Source organism: Cydia strobilella, chromosome 6 (assembly GCF_947568885.1).
Source record: "Cydia strobilella chromosome 6, ilCydStro3.1, whole genome shotgun sequence".
In the NCBI taxonomy this organism is placed as follows: Eukaryota; Metazoa; Arthropoda; class Insecta; order Lepidoptera; family Tortricidae; genus Cydia; species Cydia strobilella.
The window spans coordinates 18,936,969-18,951,432 of record NC_086046.1 but is presented as its reverse complement, the minus strand read 5'-3'; the positions used below and the strand labels follow the sequence as shown (position 1 = coordinate 18,951,432).

Below are 14,464 nucleotides of genomic sequence, written 5' to 3'. Positions count from 1 at the left end.
TCATAAATGAGGTAAATAACTCATATAAAACAAAAAATAACAATGGTTTAGATAGGTACAATCACATATTGAAACTGTGGACCATATAAATATGTAGTACTTAGATAGTTTGGGGATTTTACGGCCCGATTCGATCATGGCTTATTAAGAAATCACAGCGGTACGATACCGATCTGTCACCAACCAAGTGACCTTTCTTCAATAAAAAACGTTCTTATACCTAAACCTTCTTATAAACTTTGTTCGAATATGGCCGAGAATATTTATTTTAATGATACATAAGGCAAACGAACCGTCGAATCGCCTGATGGTAAGCGATTACCGTCGCCCATGGACACCCTAATTGTAATTGTGGGCGCAACTGTAACGCAGCGTACTGCGTAGGCGAACAGCAAGCTAAGCGATGCGGCGCGGGGTGAATCAATCCTTTGATACCTATAGAAGTGTCCTACGTGGGCGATCTCGTTGCGAACACGGATGCCGTGCGCCCGCCACGCCGCGCCGCTTCGCTTCGCGTTCGCGATTTGTTCGCTTACGTAATAAGCGGTATCTTCCATACAAAATTGTACGGGAGCGTTTATGTGAGGTGACCTCGATTGTCTTATGTGCTCTATCTACTAGTCGAGGTGGTCTGTGGAATGGCAGCCTTAGCGTACTCAAACATAGAGCATACGAATGACGTAGCTTCGTACCAAGAAATATATAGAATTTCTGCATTTAAGACATTTCTCTAATCACTGAGATCAAACAAATACCGCCGCTGTTTCTCAGACACTTAACTAAGCAAATATAAACCTTATTGTAACTATATAAAGTAGAGTATTGTTCACGTCAATATGTTGTTTGTACGAAAGGAATGGCTCGCGTTTGGCCGAGATTGAAGTTCTGACATAGACATATACAAGAGTTTTGAATGATTCACGATTAGTTTCACTTAAATATATTGACCGCCTTGACCGGGATATAGACCGTGATTACCGTTTATGAGCTCCCGATATCCCGGTCGATATAAGTCTATAGACATATATATTACTTCGTAAAGACCGGCCTTACGAGCACTACGGATGGGGCCGATACATTGGAGTCAAAATCGAATTTAGTTACACCAGCGCGCTCAGTCGTGTGGCGAATTGCGCAGTGGAAAGACGTCGGTGTTCGGTCGGAATTGTATGCATACGCTTATACTTTGTTTACACCAATGGTGACGCCTTTCCAGTGCGCAATTCGCCACACGACTGAGCGCGCTGGTGTAACTAAATGCGATTTTGACTCCAATGTATTGGCCCCATTCGTAGTGCTCGTAAGGCCAGTTTTTACGAAGTAATATATATTTAAAGACAGATTGATTAAATAACCTCTATGTATAGGTACGTTTTTTGTTTTATGCAAATATTTAAATACTTTTTAAGACTTTAACCTAACGTTAACTGTGTTTCATACTCTTATGCCAAACACTGCAGTATACTGTAACACTTCCTATTCATTTAGCTGCGCATAGACACCTCAATGCAGGGAGAGCGTTGAACTGGCGCGTGCGCAATTAGCCTGTGCGCCGGTGGGAATCTGCGGTTACCCAGACCAGGGTAGTCTTGATACTTGCTATATTCAATCTATTCGTGAACTGCCAAATATTTTTTTAAATATATTTTAGTCGGGCGATTAAGGCCTTGGGCCATGACGAGTTGTACCTTTTTATGAGGGGGTTGCACGCTGGTCCAGTGCGGGTTGATGGGTCGTCAATGCCTCGTTCGTTATTCAGCAGGGCATACCACGAGCATGGGGAGGTTGACTTGAAGCCCTTGATGTTAATTGGGCTCTCATAGAGAGCAATGGAACGCAACATACTTGGTGTTCGTAGCACCGACCGTATTAGAAACTGCATTCCAGAACCGGAGTTGTGGATCTGGGCATGATGGCCGCCAAGCTAAAATTTGACTGGGCAGGGCATGTCTGCCGAATGCACCCGGAGCGACAAACAATTTCAAAGACTTATTTGATTTGCCAGACTTTTATTTGGGACATTCCATAAAAATGTCTACTTTGTCGGGGACGTGACGGGTGTGGCAGCTGAGTTAATAACCTGCAAAATCTAGTAATTTTAAAATTGAAACGGGACTTAATCGCGTACACGTACAGTTATATTTAGTAGGTATGTACCTATTTAAAATTATGAGTGAAAATCTTGTTAGTTTAAATCAATATACCGTTGAATTGAAAGTTAAGTTATCAAACGTCATGCCAAATATCGGCTTAGATTTATCAGAAGTATTAAATAAATAGCGTCATGTATTCGTCATTTTTCTGGAGTGCCTCAGTTTTTTTTTTTACATGACAAGTATTAAAACTGCGCCAACCAAAAAACACTAGAACGCTAAATTATTTTTACCACCATTCTTAATCGCAATCAGTGCACTTCCGTTGCGCTATGCAGCGACTTAATAAGTGCATGTATCTTCCTATCCCCATTGCTTTATAACAATTCAACAACCATCGTCAGTTGAACCCTGATGTGTATAACAACTGTGGTTTATCAGGGATCACTCTTACTTTGGTTTAACTTCTGTCATATGAATAGCAAGATGCATTCACTAGACTTACCAGACTAACTACACCAATCAAAAAAGGCTTAAGGTAGTAACCTTACCTTGGTACTTAAGACCTTTTTCAATTGTTAATTGTAATCGTTTTTGATAGTTTTAAATGACTTGGCTATTAGTTTGAATTAGTCAATTTGTTTAATTGGTGGTTTGATACTGACCAAATTTGGCTTTGATTTTGAAGTTGTTTCATTATAGGTCAAGTGGGCAATTTAGCTGTATTGTAAGTGTGTTTAGTACTAAGTGGCACTTAGTAATAATGTGCTAGTCTCTGTAATATTCATAAGGAATCCTTATGCATAATATATAATCATCAAAGAATAAAATAATGTTATATTATTTTATATAATATAATGTTATATATTATTTTTTAAGATTTTCTCAAAAAAATCACATCTCCACATTTTCCACATTCACATTGACACCAACTTGGTTCTACTAAGATTCTATTAGGGCAGATTTGCACCTAAATGTAAGTAATAAATAATAATAATAATAAGATAATAAGATAATATTTATTCATTTAAAACTTATGCTAATACACAATTAATTATTATTATTATTATTAGACAATAAATAACCGTTAGTATAGGAATAATTTACGTGAAGTGAAGGTGGGTCATTTTTGGTACGGACGGCTAAAGAATGGAATGCGCTCCCGCCATCTGTATTCCCTGATCAATAAATATAACCTCGGTCTAGTGAATAGGCTATTATTTACTGAACCGGTGAGCTCGATCTTAGGCCCTGTCTTCACATTCCATCGTGTGACTAGGGCCAATTGCCGATTAGTTTATAATAATAAATCTTATTTATTACTTATTAAGTATTTCAATGCCTTTCACTGAGTTTTATGTATAACCGATTTCGCAATTTCTGTGTAACCTTTTGCCTTTACAAGATAGGTACTTTCTCGTGCTTCTGTATAAAGATATATTTAATAAAAATGGAAACAGGTCTAGACTAAGAGAAGAAACTTTAACAACATTTTTTTGTATGACCGTTTGTTTCATATTTCAATAAATAAATAAAAAAAAAATAAAAAAAAGTTAAGTCAGATTTACAAGTATTTAATAGGTTTAAATCCCTTAGGGACAATCCCGATTTCACTTATCATAGTTCATTGATAACTACTTGTTTAGGTATTGTATTTGAAGGTTGATTAGGCATGAGTCAGAAAAACCGGCCAAGTGCGAGTCGGACTAGCGCACCGAGGGTTCCATACTTTTTAGTATTTGTTGTTATAGCGGCAACAGAAATAGGTAGGTACATCTGTGAAAAATTCGACTGTCTAGCTATCACGGTTCATGAGATACAGCCTGGTGACTGACAGACGGACAGACGGACAGCGGAGTCTTAGTAATAGGGTCCCGTTTTTACCCTTTGGGTACGGAACCCTAAAAAACAAGCACTCAATGAAAATAGAGAATATCTGCTGTACTTCATATCTCAATATTTATATTATGAAATCGCTTTCTATCCAAATATACCTTTATCTGACTGCTAATGCCCAAAGCTAAGCTCCTAAACCAGCTATTCTCAAAATGTGCTCATCTCCCTGACTTTCTCCTCCTCAGACTTCGCTATGAATTCTGAAAATAAAAAAATAAAAGCTCGTAATAAAAATGACCTAAAGGTTTTTAACATTATGTAGGAATTACAAACGTTGATTCTGTAAACATAGGACCCGGGTATGTCCTTAAACTACGTCCAAAAGAGAGGTATGGGCACTGCGAATGACATCTCGCTTTGTGTGGTAGGGCACAGGACAGCGGATGTCATTCCAGATCTAGAGCAGAGCCCAACTGGGGAAGTACCACCTTACAGAAAACCGCAGCCAAATAACACTAGACCCTACTCATAGTGTTGTGTTCCTGCCGGTGAGTAAGGTTGCCAGAGCTCGAGGGAGAGGAGTGTTAGGGTCGGCAACGCGCATGTAACTCCTCTGGAGTTGCAGGCGTACATAGGCTACGGAGACTGCTTAACATCAGGCGGGCCGTATGCTTGTTTGCCACCGACGTAGTATAAAAAAAAAATGTTCTGGTTTAAAGTTTAAATTCACCAAAATGACTAAAAAATTAGTAGTTTTAAAATGAGAAAGAAACTCCGTTTGTATAGGAAGGTGAAATTCGGCCGTGCTTGCTGCGAACTCTTAACTTTGACTTTGACAAAAGACGCCCGGAACAAATAGCACAACAGTTTGAGAACCGCCGTAGGTACTAGATATTTCACAACCTTAAAGACCCTACTTGACAGACGTAGGGTCAACTAGGCCCTTCGAGTCCCGTAAGGTCAGCTATTGTTGAGGTCTCGTGGGATTGACAGCTTTGTGTGTGGATTATGAAGTTGTTAGGTATATAATATGGCAGGGAGAGCGCTCGGCAAGTTAATAAATTAAAATTAGGATGGTACTTAAACACGATGATACACCATACAACAATTTTAAAGATAGGTTTTTTAAAATGCAAACTATCAAAGTTAAGTTGTCATTTTTCTAAAGTATGATGTACTTACAGTGAAAGTGCATGTAAACTTGTAAAGTATGTACTTTTTGTAAGAGAGAAATTATAATTTAACAGAAATTACACAAATGTATTTTGCAAGCAGGTAAGAAAATTGTTATTTGTTCAGAATCAGAATAGTACATTTCGATGCTAGTGCGGAAAGTATTTCATTACTTCACGAGTACCGAGATATCTTGCCACGAGCCGTAGGCGACGAGTGAAGAATGACATTTCCGCACGTCTATCGAACGACGTTTTTTAATACAGTTGCGAAAAAATAAGAAAAGCAACAAGTAAGGAATGGAATTCGAAACTTTTATATTATTACTTCTGTGACATCATTGACATTGCCATTATGAAGAGGTGTTTTTCTAGCTTTTATTCGACTAGAATACATTTTGTTATTATTATTGAATGCACTTCAATGAGTTTTTTTTTCAAATGCATGTTCCATAAGACAGAAACGATTGTAAATATTAAAACATTGTACTATTATTACCTAAATATCGTTATTTACGATTATTTGTGTATCGTATATTTATAAAAACAATATCGAATGTTGCCTTTGGAAACTTAAAACATTCTTGCAGTAAGAAAATACGCCTCTTCTTTGACAGGCGTTCCGTTCCATTCAGACAACTTATTAAGAACGGTTTTTCAACATTAAAAAATAAACGTGTTATAATACTTATAATGATGAAGAGGTAAGTTATAAAATATGAAATATGCATATTTTTCGTATTCTTACATTAACAGTAGGTAAGTTTTTATGTTGATTACGACATTTAAAGGAAACTAATATTAACACTCATCAATAAGTAGTCTAAGTAGTCATGAATTGGAACAGGTAAAAATTTTAAAAAATTTGAAAAGTAAAAAGCACTAGTTCGCGAAAACCAACTTTCCGCACGCTAAACAGCCACGAAAAGTAGCACTTTTTGAGCAACTGTATTAAGAAATTATTTATTTGCATTGATACAGTATGGGGATGTTACATTAGTTTTACAGTTCATGTATCTAGCTTGCATGCAAGCGTGCAAATTTAATGTCAATGAAATTACACACAATAAATACATTCATAGATTTAAGGCGCATATGTAATATCTACATCATTAGGTATATTTTATTCTTTGATTAATATTACCATATATCTACAAAAAAAAAAAAAAAATTAAAATAATTGAATTCTAAATTAAGTATATTAAAATCAACATACTGAAAAAATGTTAAAAATAATTATTTTGTAGACATACAGTAAATTATTTAAAATTTAAAATATAAAGTATAAGTTATGCATGCACTATTAATTCGATATTTCTCTTATAATATTGTAACGATATTAAGGAATAAACGGCTTTTTTTATTTATTTATTTATACCTACAAAGAGCTAAAATTTGAATCTTATCATGTAATTTAGCAAATTTCTCGTTCTATAAATATTAGACGACAAATTACTATACTTAAAATATTTAATCCATATTATCGAATTATATAACATCCTTACACTGCAATCTATCATATTTGGCCACAGGCGTGATTATATTATCTAGGCTATGCTAATTTTAGGCTGCCCAGGTCGGCTAAAACTGTTCATAATCTACGTTATTATAATTTAATACCAGATTACTATAGCACGAGTTATGGTTTAGATTTAATCTAAAATTGACTGAATTTTATAATAAATTGTCGGTAGTCGATTCTGGTTGCCTTTGGTATTGGCTTTGTTGCGTAATTTTAGAACTTGGCTGTGTTATTTCAACGACTTACCGAGCATTGGGAGCTTAAAAAGCATTAAATTTATTAGTACATCTTGTAGGGTTTTTGGATATATATTAAAAAACCGGCCAAGTGCGAGTCGGACTCGCGCACCGAGGGTTCCGTAAGGGCAACAGAAATACATCATCTGTGAAAATTGTTAACTGTCTAGCTATCACGGTTCATGAGATACAGCTTGGTGACAGACAGACGGACAGCGGAGTCTTAGTAATAGGGTCCCGTTTTTACCCTTTGGGTACGGAACCCTAAAAAAATATGCGCTTGATACCGTATTCCGTCGTCTTTTCGGTCCATTTAATATTTTTCCCACTTTTAAGAAGTTGGACTTGCGTTTAGGTCTTTGGAATAAATCTCATTTTGGCGGATTTCCTGTTATTTATTACGTTATTTCCGTATTGTTTTAAATAATTGATGGGTCCTCATTACTCAAATTAAGCTGTTATCAGTTTTGCTTATATGTCTTGATTAACGTTAAACGTTCCGGATTGCCTGACGTGAAACATCTACATATCGCTTAACGTTATAAACGGCCCTACACTGGTTTTCAAAGGCGACCATTAGTGTCCCAATAGGAATATAGGGCCAAGTTCTATAAAGTTGTTATTATGGTGGCGATAAAGTTGAAATGTTATCGCTTGTCTGCTGAAACTACAATGTTGCGATGGTGGCGGCAACGGTGGCATTTGCATTGAACATCGTTATGTGCAATTTAGATTGCAAGTCGTAGTTTTTTATACAAAACGACTTGCCACTTTTTTTCAAATGCGAACTGCTAGAGTGAAATTTCGGCATTCGCTCACGCCTGCGCCGGCATTAGATTTTTGAATCAATTTGATTGATATTAGCATAGAGTAACTTATACTAGAGCGGTACTGTCATAGTAAATTTTGTAACCCCAGTAAATTCACTGCCATCTGTCGACACACTTTAAAACTAAAAATGAAGATTTTTAAAAATACGATAGAATGTATTTAAATATAGATAAATGATTTTTTTATTTGCATTAATTATTTTTATGATTTTGACCCATGTTCTTTCACTGATATGCGTTAAAATTGTTAAATAACAAACGAAACCGTCAACGCCATCTATACGACTGTAGGCCAAAACTAGTAGCGCCCTCTGAACGAGAATCAAATTTTCTTGATTTTCGAGGCACGTTTTTTCTTTAGACTGTATCCATCTATTACGGAGTTATATCTATCTTTGATATTAGTTAATTTAGACTTTGAAGTCATTTATTTTATGATGTGCACAGTAAAACACATAAACATAACTGAACTCACATTAAAAAAGTTTTTGACTTAAATTTGACCCTTAAATTTAAATCTCGATTTTCATAAAATAAATATTCATCATTAAATTATCCATATAACGGTTTTTTAAACATTAAAACTGCAAAATGGGACACAAAAGTGGGGAAAGAAGAGAAATACCCACTTGACAGGTTGATTCCATTCTACTTCTACATATTTTCTTTCTTACCTATTATCATATTAATGTAAAGGGGCCCACTGATTATCAGTTCGCCGGACGTTATCAGCCTGTCAGTTAGAACAAAAATTTGACAGTTCCGAACAACTGACAGGCCGATATCGTCCGGCGGACTGATAATCAGTGGGCCCCTTATTAACACTGAACTGAGCTGGACTATCAAGTAAGTATATCCTTAAACAAGTGTCTCAACTCCTTATAATGCCCTATTATTATCATTATGTCGTTATCGTTACGTAGGGCGTGAGTACGATTAAGGGACGAAGCGGGTACGATTAAAGTTCTATTTATACACGGTAATAAATAGGATGGTTAAAGGGTATCCGGTCGCAGGGTTTTTAAGTTGTCCGACATGTCCAAGGCTTTGGTTAAATGTGATTTCCTTTATAATTAGTTTAATTCAACAGGTTGTTTTGATGTTTAACTTTATTCACCTTTTCCGTGTCTTTTTAGGTACAAAATTCCACGTACCTTTAGATATAAGTAATATTATTTGAGCAATTTTTTCTAAGAAATATTTTTTATCTTTTCAGGTAAATTTATAACGAGATAGCCGGTAAAGGTACAGAAGGATGCCACAGCCTTATTTAAGTAGTTAATACTAGAAATCTGATATCCCTTTATTTATTTACACAGGATAGTACAAATGGCGGACATCTAGAAAGATTAAATAGGTGCAGGGTCTTTAAAAGTAACTAAAATTGTAAACAAGACATTAGATGAATATTAAGCTGTATTGATAAACTACACATATATCTATACAAATAGACATACATATATACCTATGTGTATCCACACTAATCCTAGTGTTAAAGATTCTATTAAGAGGACGATGTAGAAAATTTGTCAACCAGTTACAATGATACAAATCATTTCCGCCATACTAATTGTATGTATAAACACGGAATAAGAAGTAATAGTATTATCATACAGACGGCCACGCACCGCCCCGCGCCGATTCGAATTACCTCGTCCCGCGACAGGTCGTCAATCACCTTTTGCCGACCGCTCAGTACTGGTTTTAAGCAACTTACTCAACAATGACGCATGCCGCGTGTACAGACGTGCCGTTCACACATAGAAACGCAAGTGATTTTTGATGTATAGCGTGTCCGCCCTGTGGTATAAGTGAAATGACTGGAAAATTGAGGTATCTATTTTTAATAGCACTAAGCTAAACATCAATTTAATGGTGTTCCTTCACCATAACTTGTCACAAGTAACAATGCACTTATCGTACGGTAGCGATAACTGCAGGTATCCTGCTTACATTAAAAACGTCTTATCTTACCACGAAACTAACGTTATTTACGACAATTTGAAAATGTGAGGTAGATAACGGCTCGTTGAACTCTATCCAACTGCATTGTAACTTTTAACTCTAAAGGGGCCTACTGATTACCAGTCCGCCGGACGATATCGGCCTGTCAGTTGTTCGGAACTGTCAAATTTTTGTTCCAACTGACAGGCTGTTATCGTCCGGCGGACTGATAATCAGTGGGCCCCTTAAAGGTATGAGAATCGTAGGGTGAGAATACGGTTGTGCCAAATACATCATCTGTAAAAAAAAACTATCTATCACGGTTCATGAGCTGGTGATAGACAGATAGACGGACAGAGGAGTCTTAGTAATAGGGTTCCGTTTAGCGAACCCTAAAAAGGGCAGAAGAGTTGAATTTAGAAGGTAAAAAGAAGCTTATTACAGCGTGTAAAAAATTAAGAAAATCATAAAGATATTCACCGAGTTCGAATAAGATTCCGCTTTCTCAGTTGGTTAGATAATATATTCTCAGATCATAGAATCATGATTCCTTCTATGATCTGACGATAGATGTTTTTTTTTTCATTAAAAACATCAAGTTTTTAGCTAATGTTACATTTATTTAATAAATTTGGTTTTGAAAACGATTGATATTTTGAATTCCACGCGCTCATTTTCTACATAATTATCTCCAGTGAATACATTTCGCCCAGCTCAAATGACACGCCACGCGTCAGTCGCAAATAGCGTATTCTGACGTGACTTTGACACGCTTTGATCTCGCCTCGCGCCTTACGTGTCACCTGTGGAAATTCACTACTGACTACCTAACTAAAAATAAAATAATGTGAAAAATAGTAACATCATTAGTTATTTCTTCAATTTCTGTTAGAATTTTCAGCTCCAATTTGGAAGTTAAAGGCATAATGCTTTACATAGGTAGACCGGTGCTTAAATAACTAAACTTGTAGAATGTAGTTCTTCATGCTGCAACTATTTTGTGTAATAGACCATTAGTGTAATATACCATAGACCTTTTTTCTTGCCGAGTACCACCTATTATCTTAAAAATTAACCGTTTTCCTACACCGTGTTAGTAAAATTATACAAAAGCAAATTTTACACACTAGACTTTTGCGTATATTACGCAATCGAAAACTTATTTCCAAGTTCACAATTTCAGTAGTCGCCCCAAAAACGTCAAACAGACACAGTGCCCAAATTATGTTCGCGACAAATGGAAGGCATTATGTTGCGACCAATTTGCCAGCGCTATTTAAACCCTTAGTACCAAACAATAAAGTTAAATTTAGCTTGTAGCTTGTATTTTCGTTTATATTTGTTTTGTAAAGTGCTTCCTTCCCGTCGAGCGGACGAATATAGAAATCGCCGGATTACTTTGGAAACGTCGTATTATATTTTTCTAAGACTAAGTATTTATTTGCATACAAACATTTTCCCTGTTCATTGTTATTTATTTTATGATAGCTTCGTGAGGTCAAAGTTTTTTAAGGATTTGGGTTGCCGATGACTTGGCATTATAAGGCGAAAAAGCTTGATTTTTATTTTTAAAGCTTGGTTTCAATTTTAAGACTGAAATAATCGTAAAACAAACTTTTTCGTAATAAAGAATAAGAATAAAGATCATTTATTTTCAGCTAAAGGTTACAGACATTCCAGGGGTCTCCGCACTAGGCAGTGCCTGTATCGCGGGGAACCAATTACAATTTAAATATCAGACTTGTTACAGTTAGTTTACCTACTATCATTTAGTCAGAAACTACTAACTACAAACTAAGGCTTAATCTAGACACAATATTGAAACTAAATTTTGTTAATTTAATATTTTGTATTTAATATTGTTAATTTATTAATAAGAACCTAATATAGAGTCAGACCAAGCCATATGCCATATGGTAAAGCTAGCCCTAGATTTGCCAACGACGAAACGGGGACCTGGAAGGCCACCCACCACTTGGCTTACGACGGTCGAGAAAGACCTAAAACAATTAGGATTGGACCCTGCACAGCTCAAGACCGAGCACAGTGGAAGAGAAGGATAAGGAGGGCCGACCCCAAGTAGATGGGAAAAGGTCGCGACAAAAGAAGAAGAAGAAGAAGATAGAGTCAGACCAAGCTAACTCGACAGCAATTTTAATCGCACAGGCTGTGCAAGTGTTATTTTAAACGTCATGATTTCATAGAAGCTTGACGTTAAAAATAACACTTGCACAGTCTGCTATCAAAATCGCTGCCGAGTTAGCTTGGTCTGACTCTAGCTTGGATTTTCTTAATACAACTCTTAGCGCCACTTGCACCATCCCACTAGCCCGGGGTACACCGGTTAAACCGTTAACCCAGTGTCAAATTGTACTCCAGGTGTAACACCAGGTTTAACCGGTTAACCCCGGTTTAGTGAATGGTGCAAGTGGCCCTTATTATAATACTATACCTGTCATTGGTTTGTGAAAATTGCAAGATATCCAACATTTTTTATTTTACTATGTTAGATTACGCAACTAATCGAAACTCAGCGGATTTCCGTCTACCCGATTAACTTGATTAACAGTTACTACCGAATCCAACTAAAAGCCCATCTGTCTTGCTTTACATCAAAGCTTGCCAAATTCTTTATCAAAACAGTCTTATGTGCCTTCATATTATTGCGGCGCTTGCGACCTTTTAGATTTTGCTAGCGGAGCAAGGTTGGTATTATGTACATTCGTATATAAAACCACTTACGCTGTTTTGTATAGCTACGGAATGACGATTTTAACGCTATAAATCACGGATTTAATGCATCAGAGACTTTGTTTGTAGATCTTATTTAAAAGATAATAAGGTTTAAAATACTGCAGTATTTGTATACATTACGAAATGTCGTGTGAAATCGTGTAACGCCGGCTACTTTGTTGTAAACTTTGTGATTAATTTTGATTATAGGTCATTTATTATATTTAATAATCGTAAATTTGGGAAATGTGTGTTTGAAAATGTAATTTATGTTGTTATTGCCATATCGTGTTTGTCAAATATGATCACTACATTATGATTTAAGAGGTATAATTACGTGAAAATGTTCGTGAGTTTTCTTATAGGAAATATTATTAACACAAAAATACACTTACCACTTCATTCTTTCTATTTAGAATAGAATAGAATAGAAAACGTTTATTGTAAAAATCTACATACAGCACCATACAAATTTAAAAAGAAGAAGATCTTATACACTAACACGTAAAATTACAAGTAGCTTATACTAACATGCAATAATTACAATATTGATGCTGCTATAGAGGCTACAAATGGACACCACTCAGCATATGCTCTAACATATAGGTATATGCTACAGCGCTGGTCTTCCGTGGAGCCCAGGGCAAGAAGATAGCTCAGAACAGTAAAGGCAGTAACTAATAATTAGGACAAATTAGAAACAATATACAAGGAAAAATTTGAAAGTGGATGTGGAAGTGAGTGGTTTGGGAATATGTAAAAATATATATAAAGAGGTGTAAGTCAAGCATGTATTTAGTTTAATATATAGTGGAGCATATATGCCTTAAGGCATTAGATCTATATCTATTTGCCTCTCTATCGCTCGAATAAACACGTGATAGAGAGGTAGCTAGAGGCATGTTAGAGGTAACTAATAGTAATAGGCCGGGCATTGAGTTATTACTATACCTATAGATAGAAAGTCATACCAAACAATGAAATTATCATCGCAACCAACACGCGACCAAAACGGCGTAAGCGCCTTAAATTCACGGGTGCGTTAGAGAATTTCCACAAGCCTAAAGCATAAATAATGGAGACTTGTAGACACTTAACAGATTTTAACAGTCCTCAATAAAATAAGAACATCACCAAACTGTATTCAAGTCGTAGAAGAGATAAGAATAACGAAACATCCCTTCGCGAAATTTCCAGAAGCGTATACAATTCGCAACAAATGTCGAGCACTAGATTTACGAGAATTCGACCTTGCGCCATAGACGTTACAGTTTGATTTTGCTGTTTTGCAGTGTTTGTGTTCGGATACTTAGTTGCCTAGTGTACTTATCTGCCTCAGCAGCTTCGTATAATTTGGCGCTTAGGCTTTAGATACGCTGAAAAGTTTTTTTTATTTAAGTAGGGTTAGTATCTGAACGTTTGAAAAGAATTTGTTTCTTTTGGTGAACGTTTAATCGCTTATTTGTCTTTTCTTGTTCCATTTCCTTTTTAGGACGATCATCGTCATATATATAAGTTATACTCTTGTCGGTGGAGCGATTTCCATGTGTGTCGGTCCCCTGCCTTCTCCTTGACAGCCTGATACGACACGACGTTGAGTTTTACTTTTGTTGTTTTTTACTTGATCTATGTATGTTCTCCTTGGTCTCTCCATCCGTCTCCTTGCCTCAACTCTCCCTTCAATTATGTTTTTGATAAATTCGTCGTGTCGTAGTGTCGTTTAAGACGATAAGAAATACAAATACAGTAATCACTATATACTTAGTATAAAACAAAGTCGCTTTCCGCTGTCCGTCCGTCTGTCCCTATGTATGCTTAGATCTTTAAAACTTTTTTTATTAGATAGAGTGATTCAAGAGGAAGGTTAATACTTATGTATAATTTGTAAATGTTTTGTGTAAATTAGTTGAAGTACCTGTGCGAAGCCGGGGCGGGTCGCTAGTTATTAGATAAAAGTTAAGGTAGGTAGGTAACACTTCCTAAATAATAACACACTTCGCTCGTGATTCAATTATAGAATCTTTCGCTTACTCGGGTCTCAAAATCAACACTCGCAAGAAAAACCATCTTTCCTCTCTTGTTGCACAAATAACTTATT

The 14,464-nt window shown here is 36.1% G+C and overlaps 1 protein-coding gene across 4 annotated transcripts in view; it reads left to right on the top strand.

Moving 5' to 3' along the window:
- The window catches only part of LOC134742211 (uncharacterized), a 547,188-nt gene that overhangs the window by 129,604 nt on the left and 403,120 nt on the right, over positions 1 to 14,464 (top strand). The window lies entirely within an intron of this gene.